At 39.6% G+C, this 21,032-nt stretch overlaps 1 protein-coding gene across 1 annotated transcript in view; it reads left to right on the forward strand.

Annotated features, from left to right (window-relative positions):
* LOC135477786 (calcitonin gene-related peptide type 1 receptor-like) overlaps positions 1–21,032 on the forward strand; it is a 107,926-nt gene that overhangs the window by 65,873 nt on the left and 21,021 nt on the right. The gene's annotated exons all lie outside the window — the stretch shown is intronic.

The following is a 21,032-nucleotide window of genomic DNA, read 5'->3' on the forward strand; positions in this document are numbered from 1 at the left end:
AGTACGGTCTCGCCATTTTTCCTCAGTTAGTGATTCATTTAGAGCGTTCATGCCAGCGCACAACAACACATGACACGTCCTCAAAGACCACAGTTTAAGCAGAACTGGGTAAAAATGCAATGACATTAATTGCAGTTTATGAAGCCATATATGTTTAAGTGTGCATTTGGAGTTTAATCTTGTATCTAAGACATCAGGTCAGAAAATTATCGACAATTCTCGATTTAAGCAATTCATACTGAATTTTCTGTATTTTTCATCTGTCAGCCGATGTATAAAATTTAAGGAAAATGCCACACTCGGAATCATGTGAGTTTCTTTTTCAACATCCACTTTGACATCGTCATGGTATACAATATACAAATCACGATACAGAAATAGCTGGTCATTGCCTGCTTGACCGCTTGTGTGAAATAAATGCAACTTAACCCATTCTGAAGATGAGACTGCATTGTGCAGAATTAAAAATACAAAAACATTAACCAGATAATCTGACCTACATGTACTATCACACTGTCGTCACTGCCCTGGCTTTACTCTCTCTGCTGTATGTCTGCCACACTCTCCTCACTGCTGTGGTTTTACTCTCTGTGCTGTACATCTGCCACACTCTCCTCACTGCTGTGGTTTTACTCTCTGTGCTGTACGTCTGCCACACTCTCCTCACTGCCCTGGCTTTACTCTCTATGCTGTACGCCTGCCACACTCTCCTCACTGCTGTGGTTTTATTCTCTATGCTGTACGTCTGCCACACTCTCCTCACTGCTGTGGTTTTACTCTCTATGCTGTACGTCTGCCACACTCTCCTCACTGCTGTGGTTTTACTCTCTGTGCTGTACGTCTGCCACACTCTCCTCACTGCTGTGGTTTTATTCTCTATGCTGTACGTCTGCCACACTCTCCTCGCTGCTGTGGTTTTGTTCTCTATGCTGTACGTCTGTCACATTCTCCTCACTGCTGTGGTTTTACTCTCTATGCTGTACGTCTGCCACAATCTCCTCATTGCTCTTGTTTTACTATCTGTGCTGTTCGTCCTTTATATTCAAATCGTTTCATTTCAAGCGATAGTTCCAACTTAAACTTCTTTGGCTTTTTTCTAGGGGCCTGCATCGGGCATAAAACAACAAAATAAACAAAACAGCCAGTATATAAATAGGTAGACAGTATTGGGGATTGCTGTTAATATCAATAGTAATTTGTTGTTATTATTATTTATTATAACAAAAAACACTTATGAAAAATAATGTTGGAATAACTATATTAATGCAACTAATATTGTTAATATTGATGTATATACTATTACTACTGATCACGATAACAACTGAAAGAAAATGGAAATGAAAATTGACAAAAAATAAACATAATAAGGGTGACAAACTCAAGAATCGTCTGTCATTCTCAGCATAATTTCCCTTATCAAAAACCTGTTCCACAGAAGCATGATTGCTTCATTCAAAACGAATTCAAGAATAAGTGATGTATAAGTCCTGAATAAAACATGCATGGTAAGTTGAAGATACGGAGCTTCTTGGAGTTCTCTATTCCTTTTTTGTCATCGCCTTTAAGAGGTCAAAGCTCCACACGAAAAGCATTTGCCATGATTTTTTCCGATTCCTCATCGCCATCCAAGGTTATACATTGACATGTTCATAACGATGACCCAATAAGGACTTATTAAAGTCAATGGTACTAACGTCTAAAGTGTTTTCGTATTTCCCACCGGAATAACGGTTAGACACTTTTCACCTAAAGTCTTGCAATGCCAATATGTGTTTTTACCTCTCAAAAAATAATGCCCGTACAGAATTGTTTATTGCACTTCACATCCAACTAATTGTGTGTTTCTCAAACTGCCTATTTTTTCGGTTGACTGCTTAAAAGGTTCACCACTAATTGCATAAATACAGATGTATATACAAAAATATGATACGCCCATAACCTCATTTCCCTAGGGGTCATCTTCTGTTATTCGGGACGTACTGTTTTTGTTAACATAAACATATTAGCGAAATCCCATCATGGCGAACATATCGGATGTCAGGTGAATGACGCGGCGATATTGCCCAGATCGAGCTATTTTTGTTTCCTGTCCATAACCTGCTTATACGTGATTACATTGCTCTCTTCCCACTCCCTCCCTCACCCGCGTCGAGAATATGTACGGTCGTAGTGTAACTCACCCAAGGAGAGCTATGTATCTGTCAGTCCCTGACTTAGGTTATCCCACGGGGACGGGATTACATCACTCAGAGTGCAGCAGGACATTTCGGCGTGACATTGATGCAATGCAGAAACAAAGCAACAAGAATTCTTGTGACATTTCCATGGTGGTTGATAATATGTGGATTCGGTACATCTAACCTAAGTCCAACTATACGCATTCGTGGTTGTGTGCAGATCCATTTTGGCAATTCCCGACTGCTGGGCCCTTTGAAATTTGAAATGACATACACAGTCCGGAAATATTGGTTGGTGGCTGGTTAACAAATATCTGTTTCGACGTATAGATACTGAAATAAAGTAATTAAAATGGCGGTGATGAAAATGAAAATGCTGATGAGAATTAGACGTATATTTGAAGTTATGTTAATATCCGAATATCACTTTTATGCTCCCGCAAAACGAATGAACTTTGGCCTAGACTTATAGCATAGTACGTGGCTTAACTCCTTGCACTTTTTTCATTTGTCCTCAGATTATAACACTGATGTTTTGCTTCAGTTCAACATTATAAAATTAGAATCACATCGTACAATAAATCATCGACACACATTTATCTTTCTTCTTTCGCATTACTTGTGGATTTTGCCCAAGCAAAACAATGCTGACACTATCAACTATCATGCAATGATGTTGGAAAGAGGAAAGAAATTTGCTAGGAAGCAGGATGTCATAGATTTTGTTCATTTTTTACATATGTAATTAGAAGAGGATTATACTCATTGCAAAACTTAAGAAACTTAAGGTGAAGGCGTTTGGTGGACTAATCTTGACACCAGTTTTGGCAGTAATAACTGGTGATGTTGATTAAAGGATCAAAGGATCTGTAAACCGTACGTGGTAATGAAATGTGACACCTGTGCAACATTCATAATACTGATTACTATTACAGAAAAAATTTTTATTCCTAAATTGTATGCAGTCTAGACGTTTACTCTAACCATGCAATGACATTTACAGGGAAATTAATTATATCTATAAATGCAAATGAAATGACACTGTTGGATGGGTAACTTTTGGTTTTGGAATCAAGTCAACAATAGATATATTATCCAATTTCTTTGATAGGGATATTTTAAGGCCACGATGGTAAATGTGGCTCTTGACATTTTTGCGAATGAGTTAGTGTTTCGTAAAGACATGCAACACTGCGTTCAATACAAACGAATCAAAGTAGTGTGGAGGTTGTATTTTGTTTCAAAGTTTCCGTGTTTCTTATCAAAATAAATCAACATTTTTCTACTCGAAGAAAGACAAGCTGCCAAAAACTTGGGAAAAGCAATTTTTTTTGTTGCCTCGGGCTGTAAACGCTCGTGTATGCGAAATAACGACGTGACTTAACTGGAGTTGTACGTGTATGCCAGTGACTCTTCAAGTCGCACGACCCTGAGCTCCTGTGTCCAAGCCACTACGACCAGTTGAGTTGAGTCGCGTCCGAAGCTCTCGTGTATGCCGAGCTTTAGACTCAGCTCCAAGGGTTACGTGTATGTCGGGGAATCTTCAAGTCGGAGGGCACTCAACGACAGGGACCAGCTCGGCGCGATCAGCTGAGTCGCGTCCTAAGCTCTTCTATGCGCCGAGGTTTACACTGAGATTGATGTTCGCAGGGCTGTCCTAGTTGACACGTCAATTTGGATAATGTGGCTTCACAGGGCAAGGGTTTAATTATTTATTTGACAGATGATTAATGTGACACTCAAGACTATGCCAGGCACAGGTCAGACAAATAGACTTGCATATATTAAAATTGTTTTTTTTTTTATTGATGAATGTAGTACAGTGCCCGTTTGTGATGTCATCAATGCTTAATTTACGTACCGATTTGCAATAGAAATTTTGTCTGTATGTATGAAAATATGTATGCTTAGGCTTTTACATCGAACTTATCGGGGCCTCCGTGGCTCAGTCGGTTAGCGCGATAGCGCAGCGTAATGACCCAGAAGCCTCTCACCGATGCGGTCGCTGTGAGTTAAAGTCCAGCTCATGCTGGCTTCCTCTCCGGCCGTAAGTGAGAAGGTCTATTAGCAACCTGCGGATGGTCGTGGGTTTCCACCCACCATAATGCTGGCCGCCGTCGTATAAGTGAAATATTCTTGAGTACGGCGTAAAACACCAGTCAAAAAAAAAATCGAACTTATCAAGTTTTCAGCCAGATGACAACGCAAGGACTCATTAGGCATGTGTACATATACTGTGCCTGCTTGTTGCAAGGCGAATCCATGCAGCCAAAGTGCTGCCGTCACTAAAGTATCATACCGAACACACCAAATATAACATCCCACACAGCCATATCTCACACACCGGGCCAACCAGTCCTGTTTCTTTGCTCTAACCACTCACTGCTTAGCTCCAAACGAGGCAGACATAAATACGATTTTTCTCAGTTTATTTTAATACTCGACCTGCATTTTGTTTTGCTTATGTACATAGAAGTCCGAAGACCTAGGATCAAACCCGGGTCGGCTCATGCCAAAGACTTTAAAACTGGTACTTGTTGCTGCCTTACTTGGTGCTCAGCACTTACAGGTTAGAGCAAGGAAACAGAACTGTTTGTCCCGGTGTCAGTATAATGCGACTGGGTGGGGTGTTATATGTCTGGTGTCTTCGGCATGATACTTCAGTGGCGGCAGCACTCTGGTGCTCTGGACACGCCCTGCCACATGAAGACACATGTAGCCTGAGCAACATGTGGATTCGCACACCTCGGCCCGGTTTTACGGGACAAAAAGTATTCTGTAGGAATAACAGAGGAAGGCTGACGTATATAACACAGAGTTTGTAGGAACTACAAATTTATTTTAGTTTAGGTTAGTTTCTTAAAGTGTATTTATGTTTTTGAATCTCGTCGTTGGCTGTAAAGTACTGTAATTTGTATTTTGGAAATTTCTGGAATATGAAAGAAATAATATAAAAATACTAAATGCAGCTAAATAAAGCTAATGCAAGAGGGAAGCAGTCATCAGTTTTCAGAACATGGACGGAAAACAGTTGACATTCTAGGCACGACATTCAATTCAGATTTTCAATAATAGTCTTTCGATACTTTCCATCTCCGTCCCGCTTTGATTGCAACTGTTCATAAAAGGAGCATGTTCATGTTATAAACATGGATGTTCATATGTCCGGCAAAGGCTAAGGTCTGTACTCAGGTAAACTCCTGTGCTTTTGACACTCCTCAGTAATGGTAGCCTAAATTGCCTGTCACAATAATGTGGTTAGGATGACCTGCTGCTAGGTACATTATTTTCCTGTGCCCAAAGCATATTAGGACCGTCTGTATATTTAAGTCCATACTGGATTTCTTTGACCACGTTCCGAGACGTGACCCAAATATAATTTGGGCTCGGCTTTTATAATATCCCATTCCCTGCTTTGACTGGATGCTTAGTAATGTCGTCGGGTTCAGAGGCCAGTGGATTCAGGTCAGTGCTCGGATTTCCCGTTATAATTTGCTGGGAGTCGCCTCTTCTGTGTTGAAGGCATAAACTGTCGTTTATTGTTTGTCATTAAATTAAACTTGATTCATCCGGGTGAAAAGATACAAGGGATTCTTTCAAAATATTGTACGACATTAACGTCTAATCCAACATTTGAATGGTTACATGTATTTTCGTGAAGGGATAATCTCTTGGCTGAATTGATTCCCAACAGTTCAAACATATGCTAAAATATACGTATAAAAAGACTTAAGCAATCATCGACATAGAATATAGAGAACATGCAGACAATGAAACAACAATTACTCAGTATCAGTGAAAATCGTTTCTGAAGTGAGTCTGGAACTCAGGACGTAAGGTATTTATCCACAACAAGCTATACCGAGCCAGATGAGAGCGTTCCCATTTTAGAATTAGTTTCAGATCTATATTATGCAATTATGGTTCCACAATTTCATCTGCATAATAATTATCCGCAACACAGTCATATTTAACATGTAGCTTCGGATTATAACGATGTTAAACCATGTTCTTTTCTCCATTTGAAAATATTTTAATTTTTCTGTAACTCTGTTATTCGTCTGGCCTCTCCTGTGCATGATGGATCGTCTATACAGAGTGAGGAAAGAGTTCAGGAAATTTTGACCAGCAATGTGGCACATGTGGTTCAAGACCAGGCTGAGAGGGTTCGGGAGTACAGAATTAGGGATTGATCAGAGTCATTCCGCATAAGTAAATGTCAAATTAATCGCAGTCTGAGTCCAAGTTGTAGCTGGCTCATTCCAGCCTGAAGGATTCACAGTACTAGCAAACAGTCTAAGATCCACCCGAGACATCGGGTAGAGTCTATCCGTATGTATACACGATCCATCACGTCGTGAAGAGGCTAGACGTAATAACAGGGTTGCAGAGATATTAGTCTGTTTTGGAATAGAGAAAAACATGGTTTATTACCCTTATTATTCCCTTTAGTAAAATTTTATCAGACGTTACGTTATTTGGTCTAATGTCAGATCGCGTGAAATGCTAAATATGACAGTGCCATCGGATACAGGAATCATCTTCAACAGTGCTAATATAGGAATTGCAGGTTACTTCACCCACCTTTTCTTCACAAAATTCTATGCAAGCTTAAGCCTTTACATGAACAGCCAGATTAAAACACCATGTGTGAGGTGAGTTCACAAGATGACGTAATTCAAACCATACCTGTGACCATTTGCCAGCTATCACACTTTTCTATGCTGTATTAATTTTCTATTTTGTCTTAATTCATAACGAGATTCTGCCTATAAAAGTTCATTATATATATATATATATATATATATATATATATATATATATATATGTATGTATGTATATATATATATATGAACTTTTATAGAAAAAAATAAGTTATGAGTTATGTGTGTGTGTACGTACGAAAACAAATCACGATGCGAGTTTCCATGAAAAAAACTGAGTGTGTTATTTACTTAATTTGATTTGAATGTATGTGTGCTTGGTGTTTAGCGTCATATTTAACATTCTTGACATATTCTTAAGTACGGCATAAAAAACCAATCAAATAAAATAAATAAATAAATAAATCGCACTAAACATTCAGGCGAACGTATATATGCTTCGTGTTTAACATCGCACTAGACATTCAGGCGAATGAATGTATGCTGGGTGTTTAACGTCGCACTTAACATTCAGGCGAACGTTTGTATGCTTGGTGTTTAGCGTCGTGGTTAACAATCAGGCGAATGTATGTATGCTTGGTGTTTAACGTCGTACTGAACATTCAAGCGAATGTATGTATGCTTGGGTTTCTCGGGTATATAACATGCCAACTAGTAACTGTACTAGTCTTGCAGCTGATCAAATTCCCGTTTCTGTTAGAAATTTCCTGAAAGAAGATGCACTAGACAGAGCTTGATCAGATTCTGTCTAGCGATCCTAACAGTTGAAATCGGACACCAGCGCCACGCAGGGAAAAGTCTCCAAAATTACTACAAATAAGGTCGCTTAGAGAATATCCATTGTGTAAGAATAATAAGCGTGCGAGTTTGTCCTAGTGTCAGGTGCCAAGATTTGATAGCGTCCACCAGGAACAATTATTTACAGTGCCGCCGGGTGTTCTATCTCTGTCTTGCCAAGTCAGTAAGAGACAAAGACATCGTCCAACTTGAGCTATAGGTCCAGACGTTCTGTTGACCACGTAGTCACGTGCGCACGTTACGCATTTGTAAATGCATGTCCACCGACATTGTCACAAGAGAATAAGAAAGAATAAAAGAATAAGAAGAAATTTCATTCGTAACTGAAAGAAACAATGTCAACACTGACCATTATTAGTTCTTCTGAATAACTCAATACCAGTACTCCTTTCACCCGCCCCCCCCCTCTCTTCCTTCAACAAATGACAGAGTGCTGAGTGTTTTCTCTCTTCTGTAACGAACTAATGGTGGAAACATATAAGCATTGTATAAGGTTGTCTATCAATATTGTTCTCCTCAGACAACTCCAACTCCAATGTTTAACAAACTACAACAAGCGCAGAAAAAAACAGGTTCACAGAGTGACATGGTCCGTGAAGCTATGAGAAGAAGGCGATCAATCAACAACTCCAAGAAACACTGTCTCTGCACCTGACGCCATGTTTGTTCCCTCTCCTACACGGCTACCGTGCGTGTCAGTGAATCATTACCCAACCTTTATCCCTAGGATGAAGGCTTGTCATATCATGTATGTCTCTCAGCTAAAGCGAATAGTCTTTAGGATTGGCATGTAGCCGGGTAATCCCGCGGTGCTGTAATACCGGGACAAACCGAGTTGGCAGTATGGTGCCTTTTTCCATCCTCGGGCAGAGCGAGCTGGACGTCAGAGGTCTCATCTTTGAACTATAAAAAAAAGAATATATATATATATATATATATATATATATATATATATATATATATATATATATATATATATATATATATATATATATATATATATATATATATATATATATATATATATTCTTTTTATATATATATATATATGGCTGTGGTTGTCCATGCAAACACTCCTCAATTCCAATGAGAGTTTTTCTTTAGTTCTAACTTAGCTTTCTTTTAACATCCACGGTTCCACATCCCATATCGTATCAGTTACGTTGTTTCTTGCTGTCTATTTCTCACATCCATGTCTTATTGGCTAAGTAGTCTATTTAAGTAGTCTATTTCTAATTTCTATTTCTCTACTTGTTCCGTGCAGCCTATTTCTCACATCCATGTTTCCACATCCCATGTCCTATCGGTTAACTTGTTCCATGCAGCCTATTTCTCACATTCAAGGTTCTCCCATCGCATGACCTATCAGTTAACTTGTTCCGTGCAGCCTATTTCTCACATACATGTCTTATTAGCTAAATTGTTTTAAGTAGTTTATTTCTCAACTTGTTCCATGCAGCTTAATTCCCACATTCAAGGTTCGCCCATCCCATGTCCTATCAGTTAACTTGTTCCATGCAGCCTATTTCTCACATCCATGTTTCCACATTCCATGTCCTATCAGCTAACTTGTTCCATGCAGTCTATATCTCACATCCATGTCTCACATTCAAGGTTCGCCCATCTACGGGGTGCAAAATTTTTCTTTCAGTTTCTACATGACATGCCCAAATAGGCACTTTTGCTACAAACACGCATGGATTTCCCCTCCTCTTCCAAACACCCAGGTTTTTTTCTGAAATTTGCTAAATTGCAAAAATTATCGTCGGCATGCAAAATATCAAATAATAAAGCGAGTCACCTATTTACTCTTTTTATCTAACGGGAGTAAAAATTCTTTTATATGAGCGTAATTTGAAATTAATAATGTCCGCTCTTACTGAGAGAAGGGAAGACATATTTTTTCCTTTATGAATTAGGATGTGTAACCTCAAATTTCCATAGTTAGATTAGATTTTTTCATATGAAAGGAGCCGTTTTTATATGTCGCATGCCGATTTGTCAAAGTCTGTGCTCGACAGCAGCGGAAAATAGCGTGATTTGGCTGACAAATTATATGTGGAGTTTACAGCTTTGAACTGTCACAAGTTATCTTAACTGAAAGACTAGTGATGTCTACTAAACCAACAAAGGGTTACAAAGTCGATCATTTAATCAAATTCAAGTGGTATTCACTTTCTTACCTCTAGAAGAGTTAGAATGACTTGCGATGCACTGGACAAAAATATAGACATGTTAACAGTGTGGTAAGTCCAAAATGAAACATCTTTAGTCTATTTTTTTCATTGAGTCATCCATATTCAGCTATCTAAAATCAGTCATACTAGCTACCAAAATTGCCTTTAGTCAGTGACACGTGACAGCACAATCTGTACGCGTTGATATATTGGAGCTCATATTCTTCAAGGAAAAAAAGTTCGAACAATTTTTCTAATTCATAATGTTAAAATCGGTAAGCTCGGTTTCGACATCAAGTACCCATTGCCTCGGGTGATGTCAGAAATCAGTGGCCTCCTGATTATTGGGCTGATATATTCAACATGTCTGACGGAAGACCACATCATTTACCTAAACTGCTAACGATTTAACTGTAAACCAAGACACTGGAGCAAGTATGAGTTGAGCGGTCAGGCGTGGACATTTGGTCATTCGTTATTGCTCGAGAACCATGATGTAGCAATCTTCGATTCACAGTTTGGTGGGAAGCGTTAATTACGCAATGTCTTTTTCACAAACGACAAAGAGGGTCGTGGGCATTTTCCGGTTTCTACGGCACAGACTAAGCAATCGGCGATCATCTCGTGTGGTAGTTATGCGTGGTCGTCCTGAAGATTTTCGTGGTTTCAAATGGCCCACTCTCTCGATGACGTTAGACGATTTTACAGACCGCAATCCGTGATATCCCGACGAAATCAGCAACTTCGGCTTGCTTATATTCTCTGCGTTACAGTACAAGCACATATCGGCGCATTGGCAATAGCTATGTCATGCATTAGGGAGCCTCTATGTCAGTCTGTTCTGAAGCTCTTTCCATACAGGATTTGAGGAGGGAAAATGTCAAAACATCAGACGTCTGGTCTTTTATAGCTCCCAGCAGAAGGCCTTATTACATAAATCTAAATTTGCATGAATTTGTGTCACCAGCATGTAGGTCATGGGGACGCACTATGTAATCATTAACCTCTAATATGATTACTGAGGTGTTCAGAGAGAAATAAGTTTGAAGATAAAAAAAAATTTTTATTCTAACTTTACGGGCAACAGTGCACTTAAACCATGGTGCTGGGGGGGGGGGGCTGCTTTTCTATTATATAAGCTTTACATGCACACAAAAAATAAAACCCTAACTATAGGTGAAATGACAAAAGGTCATATTTCAGTGGTTACAATGATTGCTGCTCTGGTTTTACTCTCGGTGCTGTATTTGGTATTATGTCTTACACTTCATATTTCCCTGGGGGCCTCCGTGGCTCAGTTGGTTAGCCAATGCGGTCGCTGTGAGTTCGAGTCCAGCTCATGTTGGCTTCCTCTGCGGCCATAAGTAGTAAGGTCTGACAGCAACCTGCGGATGGTTGTGGGTTTCCCCCGGGCTCTGCCCGCTTTCCTCCCACCCTAATGTTGGCCGCCGTCGTATAAGTCGTATAAATATTCTTGAGTACGGCGTAAAACACCAATCAAATCAAATCAAATCATTTTTCCCTGTAACTGTACAAATGTTATACATTCCATCTCTCCCTGTAACCGTATAAATGTCATGCACTTCATTTCTCCCCGAAACAGTACAAGTTATAACTCTACAAATGTCATACACTCAATCTTTCCTTGCAACTGTACAAATGTCAAATGCCTCGCTTGGCCTTCAGCATGAAGGGGATAGTGGACCGCTGGTTGACCTGTATCAGCGTAATGGCTTGGGCGGTGCAGCTTACTTGCCTTCGGTAAGGTGTCTCAGTGAAGCAGCACTAGATAAATGAGCGGTGGAAATCCGTTCTGCAACAAGGAGGCACATTACATGCACTCTCAGGGTTCCTTCGTCGTCATATGATTGAAAAATTGTTATGCACGACGTTAGACCCCAAACACTCACTCACTCCATCTCTATCAGAGCTGTACAGCATTTACTGTCATTTTCACTGATGCTTTTCTTCGAATTTGATAAATGGCACGTATACGTGCACGTCTGGGCATGATGGAAAGATCGGTGTCTATCTCATCATATGGCTGGCATAACGCACGTCTGGAAAGGCTGAGAGATGATAGCATTAGGGATTGTTGCTATACACCTGAGCTCCATCTAGGTGTTCATTTCAAACGACCAGCGGTCAATTAAACTGCAGTGGATAACATGCAAGAAAGCGGCTGACTACAACCAGCTCAAGTAGCGTTGACAGGGTAGTATTTGTCGTATCGACTGCTCAAATTTGGCGATTAAAATGACCATATGGCAAGTCAATTTCATAATCGCTGCTCAAACGATGTGATTGTCGAATGGCACAGCCGAGTGAAATATCACATGCCCTATTTTCAAATCGTGCAGGCGAATTCAACATGTGGAAAATTTCACCGTCTGAATGAGGCTTTAGATAATTAAGGACAACCCAAAATCCCGCTGTACAAATGAATAGCCTACAGCCGCATTCACACGGTCCGATCTGTTGTATCGAATTCGACTATGGAAACAAAAATAAGGCAAAAGATTTGTAAAGCTCGTCCACACAATGCAATTGGATCTCTTTCCAAACATATATGCCTGTCTCACAGAATGCGTAAACCTTTCCAAACCTATATGCCTGTCTCATAGAATTCATAAACCTTTCCAAACCTATATGCCTTTCTCATAGAATGCATAAACCTTTCCAAGCCTATGTCTCTCACATAAAATGCGTATTCGTGTCCGGACCTATGTCTGTTGCATTTAATGCGTGAACATTTCCAAACCTATGCCGCTCACATAAAATGTGTAAACCTTTCCCAATCCATGCCTCTCACTCTGAATGCCTAGACCTTCCAAACCTATCCCTCTCACATTAAATGTATACGTCTTTCCAAATCTATGCTTCACACACTGAATGTGTAGACCTTTCCGAACCTATGCCTGCCACATTGAATGTGTAGACCTTTCCGAGCCTATGCCTCTCACATCGAATGTGTAGACCTTTCCGCGCCTATGCCTCTCACATTGAATGTGTATTTCAGAACATATACCTCTCACAATCAATGTGTAGACCTTTCCGAACCTATGCCTCACGTTGAATGTGTAGATCTTTCCGAGCCTATGCCTCTCACATTAAATGTGTAGACTTTTGCCAACCTATGCCTTTCACATTGAATGTGTAGACTTTTGCCAACCTATGCCTTTCACATTGAATGTGTAGACTTTTGCCAACCTATGCCTCTCACATTGAATGGGTAGATCTATACATCTTACATTGAATGTGTAGATCTATACCTCTTACACTGAACATGTAGACCTTTCCGAGCCTGTGCCTCTCACGTTGAATGTGTACTTTCAGAACATATTCCTTTCACCTTCAGACCCTCTCAGATTCAGACCCTATGCCTCTAACGTTGAATATGTAGACCTTTCCGAACCTATGCCTCTCACATTGATTGTGTAGATTTATACCTCTTACATTGAATGTGTAGATCTTTCCGAGCCTATGCCTCTCACATTGAATGTGTAGATCTGAGAGGCATAGGCTCGGAAAAATGGTCATTTTAATCGCCAAATTCGAGCAGTCGATACGACAAATACTACCCTGTCAACGCTACTTGAGCTGGTTGTAGTCAGCCGCTTTCTTGCATGTTGTCCATGTTATCGTTGAATGTTTAGACCTTTCCGAACCTGTGCCTCTCACGTTGAATGTTTACTTTTTCCGAACCTATGTCTCTTATATTAAATGTGTAGGTCTATACCTCTTACATTGAATGAGTAGGCCTGTTCAAACCTATGCCTCTCACGTTGAATGTGTAGACCTTTCCGAACCTATGCCTCTCACACTGAATGTGTAGATTTATACCTCTTACATTGAATGTGTAGATCTTTCCGAGCCTATGCCTCTCACATTGAATGTGTAGATCTTTCAGAACCTATGCTTCTCACTTTGAATGTTTAGACCTTTCCGAACCTGTGCCTCTCACGTTGAATGTTTACTTTTTCCGAACCTATGTCTCTTATATTAAGTGTGTAGGTCTATACCTCTTACATTGAATGAGTAGACCTGTTCAAACCTATGCCTCTCACGTTGAATATGTAGACCTTTCCGAACCTATGCCTCTCACGTTGAATGTGTAGATCTATACGTCTTACATTGAGTAGACCTTTCCAATCCTATGCCTCTTACATTGAATGTGTAGACCTTTCCAATCTTATGCCTCTCACGTTGAATGTGTAGACCTTTCCGGGCCTATGCCTCTCACATTGAATGTGTAGATCTATACCTTTTACATTAAATGAGTAGACCTTTCCAATCCTATGCCTCTCACATTGTAGGTGTAGACCTTTCCAATGTTATACCTCTCACGTTGAATGTGTAGACCTTTCCGAGCCTATGCCTCTCACATTGAATGTGTGGATCTATACCTCTTACATTTAATGTACAGATCTTTCCCAACCGCATAGGTTGGGAAAGGTATCTGACATTGATTATTTCACTTATACGACGGCGGCCAGCATTATGGTGGGTGGAAACCGGGCAGAGCCCGGCGGAAACCCACGACCATCCGCAGGTTGCTGGCAGACCTTCCCACGTACGGCCGTAGAGGAAGCCAGTCTTGAACTCACAGCGACCGCATTGGTGAGAGGCTTCTGGGTCACTACGCTGCGCTAGCGCGCTAACCGACTGAGCCACGGAGGCCTCCTCTCACATTGAATGTGTAGATCTATACGTCTTACATTGAGTAGACCTTTCCAATCCTATGCCTCTCACATTGAATGTGTAGACCTTTCCAATCTTATGCCTCTCACGTTGAATGTGTAGACCTTTCCGAGCCTATGCCTCTCACATTGAATGTGTAGATCTATACCTCTTACATTGAATGAGTAGACCTTTCCAAACCTATGCCTCTCACATTGTAGGTGTAGACCTTTCCAAACCTATGCCTCTCACGTTGAATGTGTAGACCTTTCCGAGCCTATGCCTCTCACATTGAATGTGTGGATCTATACCTCTTACATTTAATGTACAGATGTTTCCCAACCGCATAGGTTGGAAAAGGTCTCTCACATTGATTTTGAATGTGTAGACCTTTCCGAGCCTATGCCTCTCACATTGAATGTGTGGATCTATACCTCTTACATTTAATGTACAGACCTTTCCCAACCGCATAGGTTGGGAAAGGTCTCTCACATTGAATGTGTAGATCTATACCTCTTACATTGAATGTGTAAGTCTTTCCGAACCTATGCCTCTCACATTAAATGTGTAGATCTATACCTCTTGCATTGAATGTGTAGACCTTTCAGAACCTATGCCTCCCACGTTGAATGTGTAGATCTATACCTCTTACATTGAATGTGTAGACCTTTCCAAACCTATGCCTCTCACGTTGAATGTGTAGACCTTTCCAATTTTATGCCTCTCACGTTGAATGTTTAGACCTTTCCGAGCCTATGCCTCTCACATTGAATGTGTGGATCTATACCTCTTACATTTAATGTACAAATCTTTCCCAACCGCATAGGTTGGGAAAGGTCTCTCACATTGAATGTGTAGATCTATACCTCTTACATTGAATGTGTAAGTCTTTCCGAACCTATGCCTCTCACATTAAATGTGTAGATCTATACCTCTTACATTGAATGTGTAGACCTTTCAGAACCTTTGCCTCCCACGTTGAATGTGTAGATCTATACCTCTTACATTGAATGTGTAGACCTTTCCAAACCTATGCCTCTCACGTTGAATGTGTAGACCTTTCCAATTTTATGCCTCTCACGTTGAATGTGTAGACCTTTCCGAGCCTATGCCTCTCACATTGAATGTTGGATCTATACCTCTTACATTTAATGTACAAATCTTTCCCAACCGCATAGGTTGGGAAAGGTCTCTCACATTGAATGTGTAGATCTATACCTCTTACATTGAATGTGTAAGTCTTTCCGAGCCTATACCTCTCACATTGAATGTGTGGATCTTTCCGAGCCTATGCCTCCCACGTTGAATGAGTAGACCTTTCCAATCCTATGCCTCTCACATTGTAGGTGTAGACCTTTCCAATCTTATGCCTCTCACGTTGAATGTGTAGGTCTTTCCGAACCTATGCCTCCCACGTTGAATGTGTAGATCTATACCTTTTACATTGAATGTACAGATCTTTCCAAGTCTATGCCTCTCACATTGAAGGTGCACTTTCAGAACATATTCCTTTCACACCGAACGTGTAGACCTTTCCGAATCTATGCTTCTTACACTGAATCGGTAAGCATTACTGAACATATAGATCTACACATTCAACGTGGGAGGCATAGGTTCGGAAAGACCTACACATTCCATTGTACCATTCAGAGTCTCGGCCAAGCATAGTGTATGCACAAATCTGTGATATTTATGTTTTTTTTAGTGTAACCGTTTTAACAGTCGTTTGTACTTGACGTCATGTGCAAAGGTGCACCATGTGGTATCGAAGACATCATTGACTTCTGGTTTCATGCATGAGGAAGTCTTCACTCTGCACCAAGTTTGGCACAACCGCATAGGTCAATTTGGTAAAAATCGCTGTTAGACTGTCAATATAAATTATAAAAAAGGAAAGTAAAGCCCTTAAACGACGTTGTCTCTAAATCTTGTTCATGATTTTACGATTTGTAATCGAGCAATAGTACAATAAACAGAGTAGAGTCTAACTATAGCTACACAATATCGCGAGTTTGAGCGAAGTATAGCTTTCTCTTTGGAATCTTGTACTTTCTTACCAAAAATGTCAATACAAAACTTATTGCACAGAGCTGTCATTTCTTTGAAGCTTGCAGACGACAATTAAATACTTCGTAATATCACCGCTGTAAACCGGCATTGTTACCCTTTGCCAGCTATCACTATGTCGTCGTTGATGTGATTTTTACTTTTGTGCTGAACGTCTTTAATTATGGTGTATTCCTGCATAAACCAGGATTCTGCTGGTGGACTAAGCATCCCCGATGCCTGCTTGCATTGTTTTAATGTTATAATTAATCAGTAATTCTTTACCCTCTGACGTCTATGAAATTGCAATAAACATCACTGAATTCCTTTTTGTTGCCTATCTTTGCTTAGGCGAAGATGTGGAGAGGGGCTTGGGATGGGTTGCGGTGGAGGGGCGGGGGTGTAATTTGTTACTATTTAACCATTTGCATTAAAAATTAGAATAAAACCCTGACTGAGGTAAAGTGATAAGAGGTCATATTTCATCGGTTTCGTGTGACAATTTGCCAGCTATTACACTGTCGTCGTTGCCGTGGTTTTACTTTCTGTGCTGAACGCCTTTAATTACATAGTGTAGACAACCACTGTATAAAACCTTTGTATACGCCTACACTGATTTTCTGTATTTCACGACAGAGAAAAACACTGCAGAATATAAACAAATGGAGACGACTGTGAAATGCACTGGGCAAACACTAGTATTTGCTGTAGATTTACAGTACTGACTCACAATCGATTTACAACTTAACATCATCTTGGTGTACTTTAGAGTATACAGCACCATGGTCAGGGACCTGAACCTTATCCCTGACACAATGTGACTTGGCTGTAAATTAACAGTTAGAAGAGAGTTGTTTATCTACAGAAAAATAACCGAACAATTGTCAGCAAATTTAATGTAAAAATGCACAATTTCTTATTACGATGTCGTGAGAGTTGTATGAGAATGCCAGAGCCAATCACATGTGTTATAATGCCGCAAGTAAAAGTTCTACAGTCACAAAAAACTAAATAGTATTTGAGTCTTGTCTTAAGCGCTGCACATTGACGCGTTTCTAAGTGAAATTATTTATTTTTTTAACCTTTACGACATTGATTTACACCACTGTTTATTCTGTTATCTTCTTCATCGTGAATAGTGTCAAGGTGGAGAGATAAAATTCACAGAAAGCCGTTGCATGACTTTGTTGGCTGTATCGCCGCAAACAGCTTTGTCCAGCAATTATATTCTTGATAACAAGATACACTCTCCTCACTTAGAGGCGTGTTAGCAGAAAGTGGACCGTATCCGTGAACCGTTAGAACTACTTTACGCCTCGGATGCACGCATTGTCCAATCTCTATTGCATAACCTAGAGACCAGAATCAGCTTTACGGACGAACGAGTAGATAAGAGACATGCATTATTCACAAGACCTGAGGAAAAATAAGATTTGTGAGTGAAAACACCGGGATAAAGGTTGTTCTCATTCGGACTCAGGATCGATAAGTCTGACTTAATAACGGGGACTATTTTATGGGGCGGCAACATTTCCGAAAGCCTTCACTGTTAACTTCAGTATACTGAAATCGCTTACAATTGCCAAATCAATATTAGCTATAGATAATTCCATGACCTTATCTCGGCTGTAAGACAAAGAACGTTCGATAACAGAATGGATGCGCTACAGGAGCTACTGTGCAGTGTCAACAGCAAAGTGCTAAGTCTGTCTGTCATAGGAGATCTTACCACCTTGTTACGTCAGGTCGCTGCGCTAAGGACAGTGAAACTAACACTTAACAGGAAATGACGAGAGGGCATTTCGTATTAATGACCCGCCATTGAACGTTCGACCACGTGCATACGACCCTCTGTGAACTGTATTTCGCTACTAACTAGGCTTGCTTGTCTTGTTTCCGAGGGATCATGAAAGGAATCATTGATTTCATTATTCAACCCGTTTTTCTCGCTGTTTGACATTGAAAAGAAGAACAAATCCTATCGGCGGACTTACTTATCTCAAAACGATTCAGTTACATGATGGCCCTCGTAGAACGTTTAAGGTGGTATTGATTTCACCATTCACTTCAAGCAGAGGATAGCATTATGCAGTATCATACGAAAGAGCGCTGAAAGTTATTTGCAAATTTTGTCTTTAATATTTTTTCGATTTATTCACTCAGGAGAAAGAACATTTAAATATATTCGTGCATGCAGGGTATTTAGGACCACCTTTTTGCGTATCTACCATTGTGACTGGGCTGTCATCGAAGTTACGACAGGTGAAAGTTACGGGTGAACAATCCAAAAGTATATAACTTAATACTGTTACTTAAGAACAACACAAAAAAGGAACTGTCTCCATTTTCACGACTTCCAATTAGCCTGCATGAATGGTTTTTGGCTTCTGTATCAGTGCAAAGCAGTTGTAACGTGATAAAATGATCCCAGTATGTTTAAGATATATAGTCTTTTTTTTGAAATCATGGACAGTTAAGCAAGCTGATAAAGAGCATGTAATTAACTCTGTTAGTCTATTTGTTTATTTGTTCATTTATTTGTTTATTTCATTAGTGTTTTACGGTGTACTTAATAATATTTCAGTTATGCTGTCTAATTATATGTGAAATGAATGGGCTTAAATTTCTCTTTCTGAAGTAGTGTGATGCCTTTCAAACACTTCTAGAGGGATAACTATTAATCGTGTCTCAAATATCTGCCGCAGAAAGTGCATTTCTTGGGCTACAATTTAGCGTAACTTAAAAATTTCTAGCTCTAATGTTTTTTTTTATTGACAGGCCGTTGACTTTACGTAACTTCATAACTTTTGTAACTTCTGTAACATAGAATTTCGTTTGTGACTATATTTCAAAGCGTTGCAAACATGGACAAAAAACGACAAGCAGGTTTTGAATCATCCCGAAGTACACGAAATACATGAAAGTGTTTTCAAAATTCAAACTTTTTATACCGTCAACTATTCGAGAGATGGAGAGCTTGTAAAGATTTCAAGGAATTTTAATGTTTCTTTCAAATTTTCTGTAACTAGTATTGTTCTACATGCGTATCAAATCTCAGACGGATCTGTCCGATGGTTCTTCAGAAGATGCTTGGAGGTTTTGCTCGAAATTCAATAGTGCTACCATGAAAAGCAAGCTTCAAACGCCATTAAGATTTTATCAGACAGAGCCAAATTTCAAACAGTTACAATTTGCAACTTCTATCAAAACGACAAAAAAACACTGCCCGAAAAGCCTAACAAAATATAATGGATCACCATAATACATGAGAAATGTTCTGTGATTCTACTTTGTTCTAATTTTTTCACACCGTATTATTGTACTATTTCTGTAATTATGTATTTTTACCTGGGGCAGTAAAATTCAATCAATCAAAACCGTGCGAAAAGTATGGAATTCTGATGACGTGACATGCACTGGTTTTCCAACACAAAGTTTAATAATAAAAACTTAAATCATAGCATTAATGACAACATGAAAAGATCTAGAAGAAAAGGGAAAACCTGTCCTGGGACATAACCCTTACACCAGATTTGAAATTGCAATAGATGACCTATTTCTGTAAATAAACATAAACTAAAATAACAAATTGAAATATTTTAGATAAAATTCCCACTGGTCTGTCTACCGAAATGTTTAGTTCTCTATCGTCGATTCCATCTTTTTGAAATATATCCAAATTTGAAATACAAATTTGCAGCATGTTTTTGAGCCCCTAAAATTTTTTGCCCACCTCATAAATATTTATTTAACATTTAGAATGTATCGAAATTTCAACGTCTGGCATTGAAATATAAGCATTATAAATATAAAGTATAAATATAAGAGTCCCCTGTTCCTTCAATAATAGACGTAGCTCACATATGTGTTTGTGGTAATGGTAAACTATGACTGGGAAACTAATGCATCTTGTTTTCTGAGCGTCATGTTTCGTGGAAGAAGCACCAGAAGTTGGACAACCTTGTCAAAAGGAAGCACTATTCTTGTATGCTAGAGAAAGGTCAATAGGATTGAAATGCTGGACAAGGATACAGCGGTTAAATAAAGTATCAGTTATTATTGAATCTAAGCGTCGAAACAGACATTCGTATACCAGTCGTCAATCAATAAGGACGTTCCAGGTTCATTCCCAAAACGAGTATAGCACAAATCACCAAAGTAAAACAAAACTATATGAGGTATCAAATAGGACGGAATCGTGCAAAGAGAAGCAGTCAACACTTTTCAGCGAAGTTGCAGAGACGCAAGGTATATTCTCGGCGACTGAGTGAAATCAGTATTCAAAATCATGCTAGAATATATTTATTTATTGATTTGATTGCTGTTTTACGCCGTACTCAAGAATATTTCACTTATACGACGGCGGCCAGCATTATGGTGGGTGGAAACCGGGCACAGCCCGGGGGAAACCCACGACCATCCGCAGGTTGCTGCAGACCTTCTCACTTACGGCCGGAGAGGAAGCCAGCATGAACTGGACTTGAACTCAA

This window comes from Liolophura sinensis, chromosome 11 (genome assembly GCF_032854445.1).
Source record: "Liolophura sinensis isolate JHLJ2023 chromosome 11, CUHK_Ljap_v2, whole genome shotgun sequence".
NCBI classification, from domain to species: domain Eukaryota; kingdom Metazoa; phylum Mollusca; class Polyplacophora; order Chitonida; family Chitonidae; genus Liolophura; species Liolophura sinensis.